Source organism: Myodes glareolus, chromosome X (assembly GCF_982192425.1).
Source record: "Myodes glareolus chromosome X, mMyoGla1.1, whole genome shotgun sequence".
Classification (NCBI taxonomy): domain Eukaryota; kingdom Metazoa; phylum Chordata; class Mammalia; order Rodentia; family Cricetidae; genus Myodes; species Myodes glareolus.
The window spans coordinates 34,307,949-34,333,611 of NC_142053.1; the positions used below are offsets into that span (position 1 = coordinate 34,307,949).

The window sequence follows — 25,663 nt, forward strand, 5'->3', positions numbered from 1 at the left end:
AACCTCTGAGCCATCTCTCCAGCTCCCCTATTCAGATGGAAAAACCTCTAGGTAACATTGTTTATTTCATCCGTTGCCAGGGGCAATAGGTAATGATAACCGGGTTGACGCGCCTTTATTATGATAATTAGGACCAGTTCTTTGAGGGAGAATGGACGTCGATCATCTGGCTACTTCCTGCTGACAAAGGGGCGATGTTTGGGGGATAAATGTTTTTATCTGACTGAATTCTTGGTGACAAATGTTTTTATCTGACTGAATTTTTGGCGACCTTGGCTGAGGGCGGCAGCAGCAGCGGACAGCGGCGGCTGCCACAGCTCCGCCTCTGAAGCCCATAATGGCGCGCTCCGCATGGCCCAAAGGCATGGCTCCGCCCCGGGCCGTGCGCGGGCTCGCCGTTTCACCTCAGGCAATGAACTCGCACCGCCGGCTGTGAGCCTTTTCCAAGCTCCGGCGAGGGGGGGGCATCCGCCCACCCGTGGAGGGGCTTCTCCTGCCCGGTCCGCCCGCGCGCAGAGCCCCGTTCTCTGGGAACTCACCTCCCCGCTCGCCCATGTTGCTATGGAAACACAGTTTTTCCGCAGAGCCGATTCAGCTCCTCTTTGCCTTCTATGGCGCCGCTGCTCACCACGCAGCTTCCGCCTCAGTCAGGCGAGTCCGCTCAGGTGCTGAAAAAGTCCTCCAAAAACCATAGCCCCGCCAGAAGGCCGGGACATATAGCCTCTGATGTCACACGGACTTTAGCCTGCCCGCGACCTGGCTATTCGCAGGCCTCTGAGGACTCCAGCAAATTTCCCGCCAGCAACTGGTTAGCATGGCCACGCCTCCCGAACGAGCTAGCACTGGAGAGTGCAATTTTGCGTCTCCCTCCTGAGTAGCTGGGATTAAAGGTGTGCACCACCGTGCCTGGCCCACTTCCGTGTTTCTAATCAGGCATTACCGCTCAAAGGCGGGCCGGCTGCCGCCAGCACTCTCAGCACGATCAAGCAGCTTGTCTTTCTCAGTCAAAAATTAAAGTTTTTTGTACGTGAGAGCCAGAGACTGAGCTCTCTTAACAAAATTAGGCGAAAATCACCTCCAAAAGCTCTGTGGCTCTTTAAGAACAGGGAAGGCAGTCTTAGAACACGATCAACTCGCCTCCCTACGAGACTGTTGCCTCCAGTCTCTAACAGCGAGTACGCAGGTGGACGGAAAGGGAGCGGAAGCCGCGGTCTCCCGTACCCCATCGTCCTCAAAGTCCCGCCTTAGTTACCTCGCCTTTTTTGCTGCTGTTTACATTCCTCCTGCACTGAACTTAAGGGATTTTTCTTCCCCGTTGCTTTCTGTACCTTCTTTCAGATACCTTAACTTTGATTTTTTTTTTTTTTTTTTTTTTTTTTTTTTTTTTGTATTTTTTTTTCTATTTAGGCCTATCCTTTGAAATTCCTTTTTACATTTCTTTTCCTCCCCTTTCTGGGGATTTCAACCGACGTCACTCACCGCTCCATGTTCTCAGAGTTCTGAAATTCAAGGCTCTCTGTGCTGGTGTCTGATCTTGGCTTTTTCTCCCGGGCTTTCTCAGGGTCCCCCGGCGTAGTTGTCAGGGTCCCTCAGCGTCCGGGGTTTCGAGCACCAGTTGCGGGGCGCCATCCTGTCCAGCAGGAATGAACCCCACCAAAAACGAGAATTCCTTCTCTGGTCACATCTTTATTTGGAGCATTCCCTTGAGGAAAATTGGGGGAAGGGACGATAGAGCAGGGACGAGAGAAAGCTTAGAGAGAGAGCGTTGGGCCCCGAGGCAGCTGCTTTTAAACGGCGGAGCAGCCTGAACGCTGTCCCGATTGGTCAATGCCACTCTGCTGGTCTGAGCATGTGCAGGCAAGGGTGCAGGCAGGGGTGCTCAGCCCCACGTGGCTACCTCCAAACTGCAGGACCACCTGTGCCTCCAGGTGGCTCCCAACAACGGAAGAGAGAGATTGTTTTAAAAAATAAATTTGAAAAAGAAGAGAAATGGTTAGACTCAGCTCTTAAGCATATTAATTGTGCTGTTTTTGTTTGATGATTGAAGAAGGTAGTCAAAAAGTAGCTCTTCACTGTAAAATAACTTGGGAGATAAAAACATATTTCAAGCAATGATTTACTTACAAACTTAAGAAATGTTATACATTTTATTTAACCATTGCTTTGAAAGTTGATCATGCACAAAAAAATAGTCCTTCAAAATACTGTTGGCCAATGTTGTGTAATCAGGAGCTTTAAGCATTAGAAGAACAGGAACAGTGTGATGGTAATTTCTGCATTGGAGTTGTAAGTCAGGTGATTAAACCAATAGAACTAAGCCACGATTTCTACTTTATATCATTAATCCTCAAATTATAGACATAATTAACTGAAAGTTTGTTTGTAATACAGAAAGGCATGGAGTAAGGTTTATTTGCTTGCTGTTTTCTTTCTATATATTCTCATTCAAAAGAGGGAAAAAACAAGAAAGAACATATGTATCAAAAATTGGAGAAAATTGAGTATTTCCGTAGCATTCATATTTAGTTTCATAAGGATGAAGAAGAAATGCAAGTCTGAACAAATCATGATATTTAGATATCAGCCTTGAAATTCTGAGGAAATTTTGTAATCAGAAAATTTTTGAAAATCTTCATGGAGCTCCAGCAATGCCATCTAAAATATCATTTGATGTCATTATATATTATCAAAGAAATTCTATATCTTTTGGGGGGAGGGTAGCTACAAATTGTGACATTTTTATGTGAAAGCTCTCAGCAGGCTTTCTAGCACTCTAGTAGACAACCTTGTTTATAGATCTATTTTACTTGTTTTAAGAGACCTCTAATTATGTAATGAGAGGTGATTTAGAAATGGCTTTGAAGAAGGACTCTCAGAGTCATTGAGTTAATAACATGCATTACTAACATTCCATGGTATGTTTTAGAGTTCCAGAATGTTCATTCTCTGAGCAAGCTATTCACTTTCTCTTACTTATCATTATCCTCTACTTACATGTAAGTATGTGTATAAAATGTGGGTTGAATTAAAAAGAGTGCTCTAATTTTATAGACCATGAAAAACGGCTTCTTTTTGGTGTAGGGTTTTTTTAAAACTCTTAATGAACCTATATTTTCTGTGGTTAACTAAATGGACACTGCCTATGTCTATACTTTCCAATGTGTTCACTCTCTCTATCTCTCTCCTCTGTCTTTATCTCTCTCTCTTTTACTCTCTCTCATTCATTCCCATGTTTACTAACTTCTATTGTGTCTCCCCACTGGGTTTCTAACAGGAACGCATTTTAGAGAAGAAAATATGGAGTGGAGAGAAAGAGCATTCATTCACAATACTGGCAGTAGGTTTTCAAATACAAATTATTGTTTTAGAGGATATTGTTATAGTATCTAAATATCAGGTACATTTCATTTATTTATTTATCAATATAACAAATGTGCAATATAATATATTATAAATAGTATGTATATAATATGAACTATACTATATAAGAGATAAATAAAATAAACAAACATTTCCACTTTATGTATGTACATATATATGTACACCGAGTTCATTAAAGTAAAAATAAAGAATCATATAATGATCCAAACAAGCAGAAGATCAAAAGTTGCAAAAAAGAGATTTGAAATAACTACCAAATGCAATGTCTTGAGAAATATAGCTACAGGGCAACATATCAAGCATAATCTCATTTTCATTATCAAAATATTATAGAAAGCTAAATTAACTGTTATCGCTGATAAATTTCTAGATAGAGAAACGTGCTATGGCAGGTAGGAGTGAAGCAGAAAGGACAGTTTTACTTTACACAGTTCTAGGTTATAATTGTTTTTATAATAAGCATATGATTATGAATTACTTGCACAACTGATAATTTTCAAGTGAAGAGACTCTATCTATAATCTCTAAAAATTACTTTATAAAAGTATACACTCAAAAATAATATATGAAACAATTTATATTTTGCTCACATTAGGCATTTTAAATAAATATCAAAGGATCATACTCATTAATTCATTTAGGCTTTAGGCTAGTGAATTGTGTCTTATTTCTTTGAGTACCGTAACACATGGGACCTCAGATGGTCCAATGTTTATGTCATTATATAATCTTGTCATTTTATGTGCATGGGGTAATGTTTGACTTACTCATAATTAATAGTATATGGTAAAATTCTTTATTCCTGCATTTTATTCTACACATCTATACGATTAATTTTATTAGCATGTAATTGATTCCAACCCTCTCTCCTGTCCTCCCTTGTCTTTCTCTCTTTCTTATTCTGTCTCTCCGTCTCTCTTTCTCTCTGTCTCTCCCCCCTTATCCTGTTTCCTGTCTCTTCATACGTGTCTACGTTCATCTCTCTATGTCTGTATCTTTTTGTCTCTGTTCCTCTGAGTGTCAGGAATGATGACTTTGAAAATGCCGTGCTATGAGTGAGCTTATAGGGAACACAATATAACAAAGATTAGAGAACTACTTCTAGTACCTGACAGTGACCTTTGGCTAGTGACCAGGAAGAAAATAGAAGTTTCGTCTTATAATCAAAAGAATTGAAATCTGTCAACAACCATATACACACTGAAGAGAGTCATTAGAAAAGAACCCAGGCCATGTTTTTTTCATGATTATTTTCTAGTTGAGACTCCAAGAAGAGAACTCAGTTTTATGTGTTCGGATCCTGGACTCAGAGTAACTTGAGAATATTAAGTTGCTGTTTTTAATTTCTAAAATTTGTAGTAATTTGCTATATGGCAATATATTTTTATATTCATATTCAATATATGTATGTATATATGTATGTATGTATGTATCTCATTCTAACTAATGTTTATGTTTTCATGGAAGGAAAGAGAAAGCATGTAATCAGATCTCTATGTCACTGACCTCATACTTTTTTTGTTTTTTGAGACAGAGTTTCTCTGTGTAACAGCCCTGGCTTTCCTGGAACTAGCTCTTGTAGACCAAAATGACTTTGAACTCACAGAGATTCACCTGCCTCTGCCTCCCAAGTGTTGGGATTGAAGGTGTGCACCACCACTGCCTGGCTTCCCCCCACCCTTTTTTTGGTTTTAACCTCATACTTCAATACCACCAAAGATATACAAGGAAATACCTTTCGTCTCACACAACTGTTACTAAACTCTTGGGCACTAGTCTTATAAAAATTTACTGTATATGCAATGGATTAAAAAATATGATAAAAGTAGCTTGTCAAATAGGTCAAAATTCATAGTCAGAGCTTATGCTTAATAGACTGTAAAACTGAAAAATAAATCTATGTTGGAAGTCTCACTTCTGTTTCAGAAAACCCTTTAAAAATCACAGATGACAAAAGTTGACAGACTGAACATCCATGCAAAGGTAGTAGTTTTAAAGTTACTTTTCTTCTCTGCAAATATATTGCATTTTATAGTACTTACTTTTCAAAGAATTTAAAACACACAAACATATCTCATTACTGCAATCTAGGCTTGGCTAGCATGTGACTGATTGCCACACAGATTTTTTGATCTGTCATTCACACAACTTCCTCTGAATTGCATCCTAATCCAGTAGTGGTTCTAACCAATGTTAGGGGCAGTCTTATCCTTTAGTATCTCTCTGTGATGTTTACAATTTCTTCTAGGATTTCTTTTAAAGGAAGTGAACTCTACAAAAGTAAAGAGCCAGAAGCACTGAGATGCACACTAGGATACACCACAATCAATGTGATCATCAATAGGCAAGTTGAGATAAACATCGTACTGACAGGGTATGTAGCTGAAGAAGGCCAGAGGAAGAATGACTCAATTTTATTTTTCCCATGGGCAAAGGCAGAAACAGTGTCATCATGAACAAATTAAAGTCCCACCACAAAACATTTGTACAATGTGTCATGCCAGAAAGCAAAGGGCAAACCACTAATCTCAACAGATAATAATTAGGAACAAAAGCAGTACAGAAAAAGCAAGAACAGTAGGACAAAGGAGCATTAGGAAATATCACTACCAACTGTGTTGACTCTTTAAGAATGTGTATTTTGGCTGATTTTATAGTTTGTGATTTTTCTTACTACAGGCATTTAGAATTTCCATTCAAACACTAGGAGAATCAAGTTTAATTAATGTAAACTTCTAAATAAAGAGACAACCACAGAGAAAAAAGGACTTCTAGTGCTACAGCCATGACTAGCTCCTCAAATTGCAGAAGCGAATGCACACTGTTTTTATTCCTCTTCATTTTAGTAGGCAAAACTTGGGGCCATATTTCAGCAATGAACTCTTCATTCTGGTGTACCATCCGAAACAGTACATCCTCTATACTGGACCTTATGATCTAAAGGTGCTAAGTATATTCTGGGAGCAATACTTTAAACTAATTAAGAAGAAGAGAAAAGCTAGATACATCCTTTTAAATCTTATTTTACTTGTTTTTGAGACAGGCTTCTTTGTGTAACAGCTCTGACTGTCCTGGAACTCTGTAAACCAGGCTGGCCTCAAACTAACAGAGATCCACCTACCTCTGCCTCCCTAGTGCAGGAACTAAAGGTGTGCCCAGCACTAAAGCAAATACATTCTCAGAGCATTTTTATCGTAGTCATTGTAATTTTAAGGTGAGAATAGTTACATTCTCATTTTGATTCATCAAAATATCTATTATCTAAGAGGTATGTTTATATATGCACATACATATAGAACACAATAATGGTGTCATAACCAGCAGAAAACTTACAATCAAGCCCAAATCTCCCTGTCCCAATGCACAATATGACTATATGGTCTAGTCTAATTGTTTTTATTTATTTGCCCATAACATAATTCTCAAGTAATATAATTCTTTCTTGATATTTTATTTATCAAACATACATTCATCTTTCATAGCCACATTCTCTTTAAATCTTAACTATCCATACTCAAGAAGCAAATGTATTTTGCTTTTATTATTCTTACTTCATTTCAGTCATGTGATGGCTACCCTATTATACCCACCACTGACACTACTTATTCTTTTAAATGTGTGCTTTGTCTCCTCATCTTGCCAATTCTGACGTGTGATCTGCAAATTCATAATCTGTTGAAAAAGACAGGTACCTAGCAACATTTCTAAGGCACAATGTAAACATAGTTTACTAGATATGTAGGACACAAAATGTTTGATGATCGAAGATCATAGTGACTTACTGTATGAGACTAGAAGAATGTCTGTAGAATAGCTGGTATTGAATTGGCTTGCAAAGTTCTTAGAAATTTTCCAAGAAGTATGATGAAGGAAACTATAATTTTGGTAAAATGAAATGCATTTTTCATGTTGAGAAACAGTTTGGTGTGCTTGAGGGAAAAATAAGTAAATGAGTGTGCCTGTAGAGTTTAAGAGGTTGAAGCAGGTCTAGGCTAGATTCTATGGCTTGTTGAATGGGGCTTAATGAGTAGTGTACTAGTCATAGGAACTGGCAATAAAGCTATTTGTATTAATTTTCTGGTACAATATGTTGTGGGATATTATTTTAATTAGGTAAAGTGTCTTACATTTGATTATGCTGTAGGATATTACTTTAACTGTGTAAAGGTGTGTTGCTTTTGTTTATGCTATATTTGTTTAATTATATATAGATGTGTTGAATTTATTTCACCTGACTAAGGCACCTATTGATCTAATAAAAAGCTGAATGGCCATTAGGTAGGCAGAAAAAGGAGAGGCAGGGTTTGCCGGTCGAGAGAACAAGTAGGAGGAGAAATCTAGGCTTAATAAGCAGAACGAGAGGAGAAGGAGGAGAGAATAAGGATCATGTCTGGGGTAAGAATCCAGACAGCCACCAGACAGATAGATAGGAGAAGCAATGAACATACGACAGAAGGAAAGCAAAGTAAAAAGTCCTGAGGCAAATGGTGGATAAAGAGAAACAGGTTAACTTAAGTTAAAATAGCGAGCCAGAAACATGTCTAAGCTAGGCTGAGCATTTAAAACTAATAATAAGTCTCTGTGTCATGATTTGGGAGCTGGTTAGTGACCCAAAAGAAACAGCCTGGTACAGCAATATTATATATTAAAATTTGAATTTGATAATACATGAAGGTAGATAAACCACTTAGATGACTATTTTTACACCTTATGTGAAAATCAATATGGGTAGATGTAAGAGGAAAGTGGGAGTAATGGAGGAAAAATGAGTGCATCAGAAATGGAGTTTGGAAATGGATTTGTGGAAGTTAGCACAACGGTGGAGGCAGGAGAGAAGAAAAAGCTTAGAACATGTTAAAAATATCTGTTATGGAAAGTATAGTAGATGTCTGTGCCACTATATACAAGACATTTAGAAGAAAGTAAGGCATTTAATTGGTGTTATGTTTGAAGAGCAGCATTCTCCAATAGATGAGTGATGGTCCGTTAGAAAATATTCTGGGAGAAAGTGGCATCTGCGCTTTATATTAGAAATTCATTGAAGTGCTTAGAAATATAATATATATATATACAATTTCTCAGAAATTATTTATAAATGCAAGAAAAATGACCTAAGGTCAGTTCTATTGAGAAGACTAACACATTTTTAAAATGTAGACTGATAGAGAGACACTGAGGAAGGAGTCTGAAAAGCTAGAGAGCTTAGAGAAATTATTCTTTTTTCTTAACCAATCACACTAACTAGTACCAGAATGTAGCCCTGATGTGCGTGTTCTTTATAATTGCATTGGAGTAATAGAAAATAGGAGACAAATTATAGTCTACTTCAGTAAATATATTTCTTTTATAGTATGTCAAATATGGTTCTAGATAATAAGAATTCATAAACAAATCCTGCCCTGTGGAAGTTTTTATTCTAGTGGGGAAGGGAAATAATGACTATGAAAAATAAGCCAGTGAAGTTAGACTGTGACAAGGGACCAAACTGAAACATGAAAGCAACAAAGCAGAGCGACTAGTAATTGTGTAGCTAGAGGACATGAGGTTAGGATGTTCCGTAGTATGGTGATTGGAATCCTTAAATATTTAAGTCACGTGTAAATAAAGAGGTGAAAGAGAGCAGTTCATGAAGAATGAGAATGGAATGATAATGGAGGAAGTGTCTGTAATCAATGGAAGATTCAATACTGGGCAAATAACAGAGCAATGAAAATGTAACATTCAAGGGAGGTGGGAACAGCATGGAAGAATTGCTAAGGAAAAGAGATAACAATGCTTCTAACTTCAAAATCCGTTGTAAATTTAAGTACAAAATTACAAGTATGTTAACAGTAGGATGGCAGAAATTGGGAAAACGTCATTATTGATGGCCTGCATTTTCTGTATGAGATAAGAAACAATATTTTCTGCTCTCTCTGTTCTTCTGCCAGTATCCCATCAGAGCAGGAAGAATGAAGCTAGAATGGAATAAAGGCAACAAACAAACAGTCTTAAGATTTGAATAAAATTGGGTATAGTGCCTGGGCACCAGTGAAGTATGTGATTTGCTTGGGGGCAATGGGAGAGAGGATAAAAGCAACAAGAGACACTAATCCACATTTGATTAGCAAGTTGATGGAATGTAAAGGTGTCAAAGGTTAAAAAGAAAGTATGAAAAATTCTAAAACACATATGATAAATATGACCTTATGAAGAGCTCAATGAAAGTAGAGTGGACTGGTAAAGGAGGCCAGGCAGTGGTGGCACACACCTTTAATCCCAGAACTTCGGAGCAGAGGCAGGTGGATCTCTGTGAGTTTGAGGGTAGCCAGGTCTAAAGAGTGAGTTCCGGGACAGTTAGACCTACACAAAGAAACCCTGTCTTGAAATCCCAAAAAAGAAATGAAAAAAAAGGAGTAAAAGTAGTGTAAGTTAGCTGAGGAAGTAGAATAGAAGGAGTGATCATTGTTTCCCTGACCAAGGTGTAAGATGTTTAGATGGGTTATCTACAGAAAAATGGAGGTGAAATGTTTTTGGTTGATAATGGTCATATAAGAGAGAAGATTTATTACTGCATTGCCGTTAGGGATAAGAAGAATAGAATATGTGAAGTCTCATTCTCCTGATCTCAAGATATTAAAATATCATGCAAATTATAAAAGACTATTGAAAGACAACAGAAAATACATTTATAAGCATTATAAGGAGAATGAGTCTAAAACTCTAAAGTCAATTTAACTTAACAATCTAAATTTTTGTTAGGAAGAGCAGCGAAAAACATGTAATTTTAAAGAATGGTTGTCAAAGTAATAAAAAAGTTAACTTTTGACAAAAGTATAAACCAACTCAAGGGAAGGTGAAAATATTCCAGCTATACTACTTTATGCCTTGGGTAGGTGGACTTGGATTAAAATGATTATTTTGGCAAATAAACATTTAAATAATATTTCAAATTGCAAACTGAATATTAGTCAGCATCCATAAATAAAAGAGATTAGTTAATTCAATGGTTTTATAGTGTTTTAATATAATTTTCATCATTATTATTTGAAGGTGTTTTTCATTAACTAAAATTGATAATGTCCACAAGTAGGTATAAATGTATTTGCTATTTCACAGTTTTGATATTCTAATTTGAAACCTACATTCCAAATATTTGTGCTTAGCATTTTTCAATTATACCTTAAAAATTTCTTCTGAAGAATTTTGAAAAGTAATAACACGATAATCACACATTTATGGGATACAGTCTATTATTTCAGTTTGTATATATAATGTATCGTGATAAGATCAAGGTAACTACCATATATATAACCCCAACAATTTATCATTCCTTTATGTTTAGAACCTTCAAAATGCTCTGGACTAGCAGATTCAAAATATACAATTCCAGGTTTTCAGTCATAGTTAATTCTACTGTGTTATAGAATATTAAAAAACCTTTTTCTCTTAGTCAACTCTCTGTCTCTACCCCCAAACTATCCTTATTCTACTCTCCTTGTGCCATTTTCCAGTCTCTGATAACCATTATAGTCTTCGCCTTCCTTCTATGACATCATAACGCTCTAACTAAAACCAAAGTAAGCTATCATTATAGAAAAACAATCTAAACCTTCAAAGATGCTTTTTATGGTTTTTATGATACAATTTTGAAATAGCCTATGATTTGGAGAGATTAATACGTATATTGAGATACTAAGGTGGCATAAATTAAATAAACATTCTTCTGTGAAATTTTCTTCCACTGGAATCAATTTCCTATACAAAAAGACCAAAATCAAAGGCTTGGTGGGTTTGTTCTGATAAACCATGTTTGAAATACAAGCTTAAAATGCTGTTTGAATAAATAGAGTCAGAAACTTTAACAGACCGAAGGATTCAACTCTCATTACCTTCCATTTATTTTAGGATTTCTTCAGTCCTTCTTTGCATGTGGCTGTGTCATAAACTTAATTTTTAATCCACAACTGAACACTTTGAAAGTTCAGAGAGATATATGAAAAAGGCTGAAACAGAATAATGCTGAAGTTTCAGTCCTTACCTCTAATTCCTATATTCTGTAATTTTTGCCTTTTGGATAATTAGTAGGATTGTTACCAAGCCAATGTGAAAGACAGACCATGAGGTGATGAAACGAAAGAATGAATGAAGTCAAGGAAAAGAAGATTTGTGTATAGGAGTGGAGTTTTTTTTTTTTTTGGAGTTGTTTTCCTACCTTTTGTGTGTTTGGAATGCAGGGAAGGAGAAGGGACAAAGACAACAATGAAGTCATCACAAGAAGAGAGCGGGCTATCTTCCTATTTAGAAACTCTGAAGAGGTGTTGAAGAAGGTAGTGTGAGTTCTTGGTTTCTCTTAACAGATTACTACTAAATATAATATCAAGTTGTATCATGTAGATGCATCTTACTATCATTCTTAAGTTTGACTGCCAGTTCTTTTTACAGAAGAATTTAGTAAGTAGAGCCATATGAGAAATGGTGTTGTAGGTTTGTCTTCCTCTTCCCAACAGGTACTTTTTACTTCACTTCCTTTTTGCCATGCCAGAAAAACTTTATTAGCTGAGACTTTCCTAGCACTATAAATCACAAGACCTGTAAGAGTCCTCTCTGAATTTTAGAGGTTGCCAGAACATGCTTACATTGATGTTGCAAAACATTAGATTTCTAGAACAAATAAAATATTCTGGGTTATAACATGGAAGTCAATTTCCAAAGGAAAGGGATGATGACAGAGCTAGGGTTTCTTTAGTTGTTCATAATGTGTTGTGTAGATTCTACTATTTGTCTTCTACGTCTAAAGGTCAGAAGTTTAGAAACAGAGATACTAGATGTGTTGACCCTTTCTAATGTTCACCAGCACTCGATAAGAATTAACCAATAATGAAACAATCTTTACTCATCATCTCAAAAATTATAAAGGACATAGAGGGATATAGAGTATATAGTTTTGTATTTTTTTTTAGTTCCACATAGTAATCCAATATGTCATCTTAAAATCAATGTACGGTGTCAAATAAGACACGTTTAACGTAGTAGCACAGACTATAATGCAGCATGGGATAAAATAAAATAGAAGGGAATGGAACAGGTTAGATGCAACAAGACTAGACTAGAAAAGACTATCAATGTATTTTACATAGTAAACAAGTTCCATTTTGTGAAACGTTTCTTTATTATATGTACACTTGAAATGCATGTGCTATATAGCAAGGAGCTTTTCCAACTCAGTAACAAAGAACCTTTTCCATATTGAATACTTCTCACTCTTTAAATCTCTCTGACTTTTTCTGCTGTTAGCATCTCATCTCTGCTTTGGAAGTGCACATGCAATTTGCTTGTGCCACATAGACTCATTTTAAAGCTTAAACCTAACTGATTAGCAGTCCCAAATATATCTAAAAAAATCCCATTTTGCCATGTAAACTAATACAGTCCCAGAGGATAAGTGGCAAAACAGAGATCAGTTTAGAATCCTGTCTTATAGATACTTGCATGTGTTGTTATTCATTTATTTTAAACCATTATGCTCTCTAATTATAATTTCTATGAAAACTAATCATCCTTGTTTTACTCTATTTTATTTTATGCTTGGGGACAGTATTTCTTTGATGAATGCTCATATGTTATTCATATTTCCTGTTTCTTTTCTTCCATATAGCTTACATTAATTTTCTTTTGAAATTACCACTCATTTTTTTAATGAGTGTGGTTCTTCCCAGACGTGTATTACTTGTAGCTACATGTAGAGACTAGGCCAAAGCATTGTTCCTGACTAACAAACACTTAAAAGATTTTTTTATATGAGATACGTGTAGCAGTACAAGAGCGAGAAAGAGAGAGAGACAGAGACAGAGAGACACAGAGAGTGATAGAGGGAGGGAGAGACACTATGACACATACATATGACACATATCCACACGGAATGAGGATGATTGATAGATAGATATTTTAGTTTATAGATCTCATTTAATCAGTTCTTCACAACAGATTCATGTAGGAGACGCCAGACCAAGGCATTGTTTCAAAGTAACTTACATTCTTTATGGGTAAGAATGAAGCTTCTTTTGAAATGATGCATTTTGCAGTGAGGGAGGGAGAAAGGGAAAGGTGTTTCAGTTTCATTTACTTCAAGTTACTCAAAGTTCACTTTCTTCTACAGTTCTTCAAATCTTTCTAGAAAAAATGCCTAAGGATTCATTTTTAGGTCACCAATCCTTTGTCCATGGTAAGTGCTTGACTTTTTTGTTGAATAAATTCCAGTGTTTGAAAGAATTTCTAACAAACATTTTTACATTAATTTTTAAATGTATCTTTTCTACTTTATATCTTGAAAACCCTTCAAATGACTTTACTCCCTGAATCAATTTCTAGAATAAATAAATGTCTCTCAGAGATCATTAGATGAGCTTGCTCTTATAGATAGAACTCTTCCACTGCCTGGCATGCTCCACTAACTTGCATTTGTATCTGTCCGAGTGTGGATCATTTTAGCAATCTTAACTAGTGAACTGGACTGACCATTCAATGATTCAGTAAAATCTGGCTGTCTGGACAATTGGAGGAAAGTATTGATATTATTCTGGCTAAGTGACCTAGATGTGCAGACACAGACTAAAAAGGACACCAAAATTTTCATTTCTTAATTTTATTTGGGGAATATCCATACATTATTTTTATAAAGCACCATCAAGTCTACACAATCAAGCTGCTAAGCTGGTGGCTTGTAACCATGTGTAGTTTTCATTTTATCTCTCTCATTTCTCCCCATATCTACCACATAAAACTTCCTTGGTTTTGAGAGTTTTAAAAAAAATATAATATCATAAGAGATTCCACAAAAGGAAAATAGGTCTTTGCATGATATTTGAAAGAAAACAAATATTTGTCTTTAAGCCTTCAAAAGTTTTTTTTTTTTCTTAATTCATTGATATATGCAGCTTGCCACAAATTTATTTGGGAAAACTGTGCTACAGTGTCTGGGAGTACAGTAAAATAAGGTGGAAACATTAATACTTAATAGTAACAATTGTATGCCTGTAGTAAATTTTGGGCTTTTCCAAAGTGTTTTCTAGAAGAAATCCATTTCCCTGTGAGACAATAAAATGGTATATAATTGAATTTCTTAGTGAAAAATCTTCTTCCTGTAAATATATTTACTAATCCCATCTTAATTTTTACCTTCTAGTTAGAGGTTCCTAGGAATGTAAATATTTCCTTAGTTTGAATGAACAACTAAACCTACTGAGGCTCCAATGTGGCATGGGGTAGAGTAAATAGGAACTATTTCTTACTATTAAATATACATGTATTTCCCAAGTATACAAAAGTGTTTTAGGTTGATATCTTTAATACTATGATAATAACTGTTGAGATAAAACCTTGGATTTTAAAAAATATGATGGATAAATATAGCTAGTAATTTAAATATTGTTCATATTGTAGTGCCTTGAGGAATGATCCTGCCAGAAGCACGTACTTGGTTTTCTTATGTCCATGTCCCTCTTGGGTTAATAAAAATGCTATTTTATCATACCCATGTTGGAAGATATGACATTTAACACAGCTACTTTATTTAACAGAAAAGATGAACAAATAGCTGACCCAATATTTCTGCTACATCTTTCACATATTTGTGCTTAATGTCTACTACAATGAATAAGAGAAGAATGGGGGAAACAAAATTAGGAAAGAGATAGTGTGCACAATACATTCTATTCCAAATATTCTCCCTTTCCTGCAAACAAGTAGCAATTTGAATGGAATCAGATCTAGAACCCACCTTAAGTGAACCCAAACTCATGTTTTTGCCATTCAAATTTTGGGGCAAGGTAATTTTTATTCATGTTAAATATACAGATTTTTATAAAATATTCCTGTGTGTAGTGCTCTTTCCTAGTGTCTAAAACTGTGAAAGGGCATGCATGAACTTAGGAGCGTTCCCCATGCATATAAGAGAACCTTGATTCTTTATAGGGCACTTTTCAATGCATGTTCTTCTTAAACAAGCTGGCAAGTAGCCAAATACAGCATGCTAAGGTGTGGCTTTGAAAATCCTAGACTCAAACATTATTGGAGGATGTATTTCTGGAGTAAGACAAAAATTGAACTGGCATAAAAAGGGAAAAAGCCAGAATAGTGAAGAAAAAGCAGCAGCCTTTTCTCATCCATATCAGGCTTGTGTAATAAATTACCCTCTTCTTGCTCACCGTGTCAGGAGAAAACGATGTTTAGATTAAACCTCGCTAAGGCCTAAAAGGATAATTTGTCAGTATTTTCCAGTTTACTACCAATGCAGTATTGATTTGCTAGAGCCCTTCTTTCTATTTTATTTACACTAATTCAATCTGGAACAACTGAAAATCAACTTGTTGGAAAGCACGATATTTCTTTATTTTAAGTCACATGGGTCCAAAGAAGCAAGGTCCATATATATATATATATATATATATATATATATATATATATATATCCAGATTATTCTTTCTAGTACTTGTGAGTAAAGGCCAGTGTCTCCTTTGGAGGCCAATTGATATCGGAAAAGCACTTTTTCTGGTGAAATTTAACTTGGGCTAATTTATTTTCTTTTGTTTCTTTAAATATATATATATATATATGTATATATAATTATGATTCTTAGGAGAACATTATAAAAAGTGTTCCACATGCCTGCCCAATTTAGCAGACTCGTGATCTAGGCAGCTGCTTGGAAATGAGGCTTACGGCTGAAACATCTTGATAAACCTTATTGTCACTGAAGCTGATTAAAGATGACAGCATTCAGTTGATTACACAAATGTCAAAACTGAGGACTACAACCATACCTTAATCAAAACAGAAAATTATTTTCCAATTCTTCCTGGCTCTCATATAAAGTATGAAAAGGAACAAAGAGTAGCCTAGAGATCAAAAACGCAATCAAAGCAGTGAAATGTTCAAAATAATTTATGTGTTTATGCTGAGAAAAATAATGACTTAATTCAGGGAACTAGGATTGTCTGTTTCTTTTCTTTCCTTTGCCTTTTCCTTTTGTGTACCTGTTTTCTTCCATCATGATTGTATGGGTTTCCTTCTTGAGACACTTCAGTATCACAGTGTTTTGACTTCAAATAACTATAGGAATACTAGTAAAAATGTCATGATTGTTTATGTTTGCAATTCATGTAAATTGAAGGCTAGCCTTTCATTTGCTACACTTTTGAACTTTTATGGAGTTTTTCTCAAATTCTGACATGATTTGGGATCATTAAATATCATGATAACATATTTTTAGTCTTTATTATCCTTGATTTTTGTCTTAAAAAGGAACATTTCTTGACATCACTGACTAGACTAATAAATTCTAACTGTATCGTATTATAACCAATCAACTGACATGCTTTTTGATAAAATATGACTACACAGTCATAAACAAAAGGCTCAATAATTTGCACTGGGATTATCAGACAGTTCAGTCAGACAACGTATCAATTTAGAGAGTATCTCAAATGAATCAACTTGTTTGACAATTTTGATGGACTTAATAATTTCATAAATCACTCAAAATGCATGTACTTATTTATAAACAAATTATATTTCTTGTTTGTTAACTATAAGCTCTTCTCATGTGGAGGCCAGTGAGATGGGTCAGTTGGTAAAGGTGTCTGCCAGGCAAGACAGATGACAAGAATTTGATCCTCAGAACCCACACAAACACACAAAGTATTTATTTAAGCAAGCAATAGCATTTTCCAGAAACAATAAAAGTAGAGAATAAATTGCCTTAGACAAACTAGTTTTCCATTTACAAACATTCAAATAAATGAAAAGTATTTAAGCACAAATTTCTGCTTGATAGTGGCCATAAAATAGAACACAAAAAATGAAGTTATCAACTGTGTGAATGACAGGAATTATACTTAAAATATGGTACTTAGCATAATAGATGTTTGTTCATGGAAATATGATTATGTGTACATTGCTAAAATTGTAAAATGACAAATACATGTTGTTGGTCTCAGAGGAAAATGGTATGGTATATATTACAGGAAATGTTTGAAATTTACAACTCTGTTGTTTGTTTTGGACCTGCTAATTTCAGGAGACAATTTAGGAACATAAAATTGCTTGTCCACTGGATTACAATGTTTCCATGTCCTGCTTCCTATGTGAGGTAGAAACTTATCTGCAGACATAGGTTTTTAAAGTAAACAAATGAATATGGCACTGATTTCATAACAGAATCAAAATAAACAGGTGACTTAACAGTAAAGCAAAGAGCAGAACATTAATAAAGATATTAATACGTTTATTTCTATACTATTTTCAAACACAGACACTCACAAAACATGTATACATAGAGAGAGAGAGACAGAGACAGACATTCACAGAGACAGAGACAGAGACTAAGTTAAATAAATCAAGGGAGGGGGTGCAGTCTGGGGCAGATCTAAACAGAGAATTCTCAACAGAGGAATCACAAGTGACTGACTGAGAAACACTTAAAGAAATGTTCAATATCATTAGCCATTAGGGAAATGCAAATCAAAATGGCTCCATCTTATATCTGTCAGAATGGCTAAAATCAAAAACATAAGTGAGAGCACTTGTTGGCAAGGATATAGAACAAGGGGATCACTACTCTATTGATGGTGGGAGTGCAAATTGTGCAGCCACTTTGGAAATCAATATGGTGGTTTCTCAGAATATTGAGAATCGACCTACCTCCAGACCCAGCTGTATCACTCCTGGGCATATACCCAAAGAATGTTCTACCATATCACAAGGACACTTGCTCAAGTATATTCATAGCAGCTTTATTTGTAATAGCCAGAAACTAGGAAAAAACCTAGATGCCTCTCAACTGAGGAATAGATAAAGAAATGTGGCACATTTACACAATGGAGTATTACTCAGCTGTTAGGAACAACAACATGAAATTTGTCAGCAAATAGATAGAACTAGAAAAGATCATCCTGAGTGAGGTACCCCAGACTTAGAAAGACAAACATGGCATGTACTTACTTATAAGTAGATATTAGCTGTAAAGTAAAGGATAACCAAGCTACAATCCACAGACCCAGAGAGGCTAGATAACAAGGACGGATGAAGGAAGGGGATCATGGATCTCCCAGGGAAGAAGAAATAGAATAGAAATCTCAGGTGGACAAGGATGGGGTGAGCGGAGAGGTCTGGGCGAATGGAGTTGGGTAAGGATGGGAACAGGAGGAATCGGCTAGGGGGAGGATGGAGGGAGAGATTACAGGGAGAGACTGGAATTGGTGGCATCTCTGGAATGAGCTAGAAACCTAGCACAACGGAAATTTTGAGGAATCATGAAGGTGACCCTAACAAAGATTTCTAACATTATGGGATATGTAGCCTAAATGGGCCATCTTCTATAACCACGGAAGACTTCCAGTGGAGGGTTTGGGACCCAAACCCAGTCACATAACCTTTCACTTAAAATTTGTCCTGCCTACAAGATATGCTAGGGTAAGGGTGTCACAAAACTTATGGGAGTGGCCAATCAATGACCGATCCAGCTTCAGACCCATACTACCCCTAAGGTCCAGGACACAGAGTGGGATGGCATAGGATAGAACCAAACATGAGTGGCAAAAAATGTCAATGAAATGATTCCTAATGATGTTCTGCTATACTCATAGATTGGTGCCTAGCCCCATTGTTATTAGAAAGGCTTCATCCATCAACCAATGGAAACAGATGCAGAGACCCACAACTAAACATTGGAGAATCCTGTGGAAGTGGGGGAGCAAGGTTTGTAGGAAACAGAGGGATGAAAACACCATAAGAATATGCACAGAATCAATTAATCTTGGCTAATGGGGGCTCACAGAGACTCATCTGCCAAACAGAGAGCTTGCATGGGACTGACCTAGGCCCTCTGCACATGTTAGTTATGTAGCTTGGTCTTTCTGTGGGACTCCTAACAGTGAAAGCAAGGACTGTCTCTGACTCTGTTACCCTTTCCCCCTACTGGGTTGCTTTGTCCAGCCTTAATAGGAGAAGAGGTGCTTAGCCTCCCTGCCACTTGATATGCCATAGTTGGTTGATATCCATGGGAGGCCTGCCCTTTTCTGAAGAGAAAGGAGGACGAGTGGATGGGGTGGGACAGGGAAGAAGGAAGTTTGGGAAAGAGACAGGGAGGAGAGGAGAGAGGGGAAAGTGTTCAGGCTGGAAAAAAGTTAATTAATTAATTTATATATAAAAAAGAAAAAAACAAAGGAAACCAAGAGCTGAAACTGGGGACTGTCATAAAGGGAGCATTTATGGCATTTCCTTCCCAGATGATTTATTTGTATACTGTATTCTAAGATACTCAAAAATCCTCTATAAGCAGCCATTATTGACTGTTTTAAATCAGTCCAGAGGACAGGTAAATTGTATTATTTCATTTGTAATATATTAATTCATTAATTTAAAATAATGTAAAATAAAAATTATCAGCATATGATAGGAAATTCAAAGGGGATAAAGTACATAAGAAAAACTAGCTACCTCCAGAATCTACCTCTTAGCCGTGTAAGTAGCTCTCCGCAAATGTAATAATAATTATTGTTCATTTACTCTAATAGTTCCAAAGCAATTTATGCATATAGGAATATATGTGTATATTTCCATTAAAATTACATATAAAATATCCTATACTAAATATTGTGGTTTGTAATTGGAGATTGTGGTCTATTTGTGAAGGAGGAAATGAATTTACTAGATCATAATGAACAGTACAAAGGACTAGAAGGGAACAAAATAAGTCAGAGGGTGCTGAGCATAGCAAAGAGAGATACTTTTATAAAAATTTTGTTCCTAATTTTTACCTTTAAATTTATAGTGAACTAAGTTACATTAAAGATATCCCATATATGGAATTACAGGCAAAAGGACACTAAAACTATACCATGTTTCAAAGACTGAGGTTTGATTTAATGATGTATTGTAAAGATTGTTCCACACTAAAATGTATAAAGTCATCCCATTTTGCTTGTGTCAAATGAGTTAAAAATATTCCTGATGAATAAACATAAAGTTTACAAAGAGTAATGTTATAATCACTGGTGGATGACATAGGATAATTTAGAATGTTTGATAATTATAAATAGATACACATTTTGAAAGTAGTAGAACATCTCTGTCCCAATCCCTCCGAGACATCCCACTTACCTTTTGTGTCTCACCCTTTCTAAGGCTGGAGAGCTTTTCAGGGCATGAATCGTCTACACACCATTCAGGGGGCTACTTGTTGTTAAACATCTTGTTCAGGATGCCTGCTTTTTCAGTATTTCCAACAATGCTTCAGTTGTTGGATCATCCTAATATATAACACTGTATAATCACTTGAAAGCTAAATTTCATGAGCTGAAATTACTAGGTCAATGGAGATGTAGGCTCAGTTTTTGTGAGATATTGTCAAATTTTCTTTCATAAAACTGTGTTTGGTTATAATCCTATAATAGTGTCTGGTATTCATTTTCAAAAAGTATGTGCTATGAAATATGTGTTACTGCTAAAACTCTAGGCAATCGTTTCTCCCTGCATTTTTTCTTATTTTTTCAGAGTATAGTTTAATTGCAAAACTTATCCCTTCCTTTTCTTCCCCCCATACCTTCCTATATATTCCTCCCCACTCTCCTCCAAATTCATGACCCAATTTTTTCACTAGTTGTTAATGCATGCACATATGTATTTGTTTTTCTATATTTCTAAATATAACATGTTTAGTCCATATAATGTTACTTGTATGCACATTTTCAGTGCTGCCCACTTGACAATGGACAACTAATAAGTGTGCTCTTCCCTGGGGAGGACCACCCTCGTGCTACTCAATTGCCAGTTTTTAAAAATCAGTTATATTTTTTATTTAAAAGTGTTTTTTGTTTTTCATTTACATACCAACCCCAGTTTCCCCTCCCCCCTTCTTCCCCTGACTGCCTCCTCTTCCCAGCCCCCATTCACTCCTCACAGTGGGTAAGGCCTTTCTTGGAAAGTCAACAAAGTCTGGCTTACCAAACTGAGGCAGGGTCAGGCCCCTCCCCAACTGCATTAAGGCTGAGCAAGGTATCCCACCATAGGGAATGGGCTCTAAAAAGCCAGTTCATGCACCTGGGATAAGTCCTGGTCCCACTGCCAGGGGCCCTACAAACAATGCAAGCCATATAACTGTCACCCACATTCAGAGGGCCTAGTTCAGTCCCATGTAGATTCCCCAGCTGTCAGTCTAGAGTCTGTGAGCTCCCACTACCTTAGTTGGGTCTCTGTGGTTTTCTCCATTATTATCTTGACCCCTTTTGCTAATATCTTTCCTCTTCTCTCTCTTCACTACATCCAGTAACTGATGGAAGCAAAGCATTGACCCATAGCCAAGCACTGGGCTGAGCTCCAGGAGTTCACAATGTATTTTAATATAAATTTATCTGATTAATGAAGGTAATTTTTTGATGTTTAGAAATCATTATTTTCTTTACTATAGTCTATATCTTTTTTTAAATTTTATTAAAAATTTAAATTTTTTTAAATTTTATTAAATTATAAAAGTTTCCATTTCCGTCCCTCTTCCCAACACCCTCCCACTCCCCCCACTCCCTCTCCTCCTCCCTCTATATTTTTCTATTTTGCTGCTAATTTTTCCTTAGTAATTATAAGTAGACAAATAAACAGAGAATGTTATAAAAAATGGAGAGAATAAGAGATTAAAAAGCTCCATTAACATATACAAGGATTTCTAAGCTCACTCATAAACACAAAATAATAGTATAAGGACATTATTATATTTTAGGAGAATATATATTAAAAATCTTTTTATTACTGCCAACCTTGAAGGTGATATGAGAAAACATATAGTCTTCATAAAGCATTAGCAGAAAGATAAACTGATGGTTCTTTTTTAAGGGGAAAATTTGGTGATAGGTAACATTTAATGACCATTACCACAGCCCATCCTTTCCACTTATAAGAAATTAGTCAATAGGTACTGAATAAGATATGTGCATAGGAGATCACTAGTAACCCTATTTTTAAAGAGCAAACTGACAGAGACCTTGATTTGTATCTATGGAACAGTTAAAGATAAAAGTGACACCTACCTGAATGGATCTCATGCCTCAGTGAGGACGAGATGGATTTCTGCAACAAACACTGGGAAATGTGCGAATATCTGAACTAGAAAACATTACTAGACTTTGTGTATCATGTAATACCAGCTGTCCATTCACTGATAATATGGAAATGTGCATCACTCAAGAGTGGCACCTAAAAGGTGAAGACGAACAGACTGGCTCATGGTTTTACTTAAAACTGTTCTTACAGTATCAACTTTAAACCACCAGCAGATATTAATTTATCACAAAACATATTAATACAGGTTTATTTTCTCAAAAATGTGTATTTTTCTATGTACCCTGACAATAGTTTAAAGTTCAATATCACTAAACTGGTTTTCAATTCTAAGAGTATCACAGTCATCACGGAAACATGTGGCACACACGTAAAGCAACCCAAATGACTTATATACTTCCTCTGACCATGTAGCTCTCCAAAAGAGCTGTTACAAAAGTCAACTGCACTGCCTCATACATGCATAATGGTTCCTACAGAGCCATTAGAGTGCCAGTTATATGGCAGGGTTCGTGCCAAAGCTATTACCAAATCATTGCATTGTTTCACACACTTCTTTTGACTTTTAGATGGTTCCTAAGGAACTGTTCTTACTGCTATAGACATGTCCTGTATAACTTATAACATCAGGGGAAAGCATACAAAGTACAGGAAAGAATGTAAAAGAAACAAATCCCTCCAGTAAATGTGCATGAATGGTTCCACATGGTCAATTATCAGAAAGGTAACTCCTCATTTTCCGTACATACTACATGTCATTCAAAAGCCTCCAGGTGTTCATCTAGGCCATTTTGTATCACAACTCCAGATGTTCTTGTGAAGCAATTTAGGGGCTGAAAATGGCATATGCAAGGCTATGATAGTATGGTATTTATTGGTAGTGGATGCTATGTTGTCAGGGTTCTGGGTATGAAGTACAGAAGTAATAGGGAGCAGTCATGGATTTCTTGGCTGTGATGGAATTGTGTCAGATCCACCCTTGTCTGTAAAGCTCCTAAATAAATGGGATCCATATGAAAAAGGAAATGTCTTAACAAATCTTTCTATGTAGTCACTTTTTGCAGTCTAGCCTTTTCTCTCGCTGAATCCCATGAGGAATTCCCATGACCATTTAATATATTTTGTTTTTGTTTAATGTTGCTCAAATTGCTTTTGTCACTTATAATAAATCCTCTTAATTAATTTGGCATTAATGGTTCCCACCAGTATATAAATGCCTTGAGGTTAGGGATTGTATATAATATTCATTTTTCAGGCATCTCTAGTACTGAATACAAAGCTTGGGAACATGTAATGTTCAATGAATAGAGTTATCATTATCATAAAACCTATAGACAAATATAATTTATTTTTAATTCATACTTCATTAAAATTAGCAAATGCTTTTTCTTCCGATTTCTTTCTATTTTGGCTTTTAACAAACAGTTTTCTTTTCAAATCTTATAGTCCATTTTTTTTATTAAGGACACATAGAAAAACACATTTTTGAAAACTGATTATTCCAAATTAGCTGCTGATTAAGGTTTCTCCCTTCAACTCAGTGTACAGTCAGAGTTAACTATTGTGAGCTATTCTAATTTCTGAGGTTGACGGTTAAGTAGTGTGATGGCTAAGCCAAGCAACTGGGCACACCTTTGAGAAACTTCCTTGACTGGATCAGTAAAGACATTAAGACTCACTCTAAATTTGGGTCATGCCTTCTTGTGGCAGCCCACATAAGAAAATATGGAGGAAAGAAGCTTTGGCTTTTAGCCTGCCTGCCCCCACTATCACTGGCAGATTCACCTCTCCTGTTGCTGAAGCATTCATTCCTTCACTGGTGTTAGAACCTACTTCTTTGGAATTCCAATGTAGACTGAAGACCAGTGGCTCTCTAGGAATCTTCCGGGACTCTGCCACAAGACTGAGACTGCTGGGACATCCAGCCTCGTGGACTGAACACCTACCAGATTCTTCATCTATTGGATGGGAGACAACCACTGTTGGACTACATAGAATACAGCCTGTACGCCATTCTAATAAATTCCCTTTTAATATCGGATATTCAGTGTATCAGTTCTGTACCTGTATATACCCTGTATATACCCTGTATATACCTGTATATACCCTGTATATATCCTGTATGTACCCTGACTAATACAGATTGTGAAAGCAGAATGGATTCTAGAGAAACAAAATTTTAAAGATTTTTTTTTGTTATTTATTTGAATTTTTTGTTTGTTTCTTAGTTTTTGAGACAGGGTTTTACTATATAATCTTAGCTGGTCTGGAACTCACCCTGTATACCAGGCTTGGTTTGAATTTATAACAATCCACTTGCCTTTTTTAAAAAGTATCTGGAACTGGCTTTCTAATCTGTTGATACCTGTAATTACTGAAGCCTCACTTAGTAGCATGGATAGCATTAAGTATCTATGGTATGAACTACTTAACAAACTTACGCGGAGAGATTCACTTGATTTTAGTGATTCAATGCATAAAACTTTTGGCAATTTGTGGAAAAATAAGAAAAATAATGATTCTGTCTGGGTGCTTCTAGTATATCTGGGTAAATTCACGAAGCATAAGAGCGAATTCCTTGATAAAATTAACCAATTTCTAATATCTTAGGATATATGACAAAACAACAGCCATAGATTTCAAGCTATTTCAATGAAATTTAAATCCCAGCCTAAGAGGGTGTAAGTGGTTAAGGAAGTGCACTGTTTGATAAGAATTTTATAACTGGTGATGGTGATGTGTACAAGGAACCCACCGAGGTTGAGAATTTTGAACCCGAAGATTCTGAGGGATTTAGTTCACCTGAGGAAATAGTCTCTTCACCCTTAGCAGAGGCTATTTCTACACTCCCATCTACTGCAGCTTTGCCCTCTCCACCTTCACCTGAGGAAATTAATCCATCACTGTCTGCTGGACTAGTAGTGATCTTGCCTGAAGGAGATGCCAAACAAAACAATACCGATGTCATTCAGTGCCTACCTATGTGCTTTCAGAACTATATCCAGACTCGAAGCTAAACCTGCTTTTAGGGAGATAATAAGTATAATCCATGAGGATGCATATCACTAAAGAACTTAATGATTTTGCTAATTCATGAAAGCAGAAGTCTGGGGAATATATGTGGGAATAGATTCTAAGGAGACCCAATAATGGTATAGTGGTGGAAGGATCATAGAACTGGATCAGACTGAGT

The 25,663-nt window shown here is 36.1% G+C and overlaps 1 protein-coding gene and 1 pseudogene across 1 annotated transcript in view; both read right to left on the reverse strand.

The window, feature by feature from the left end:
• Window positions 1-25,663, reverse strand: part of Tenm1 (teneurin transmembrane protein 1) — an 819,764-nt gene that overhangs the window by 470,778 nt on the left and 323,323 nt on the right. The window lies entirely within an intron of this gene.
• Window positions 398-588, reverse strand: LOC148117265 (Nuclear RNase P; annotated as a pseudogene).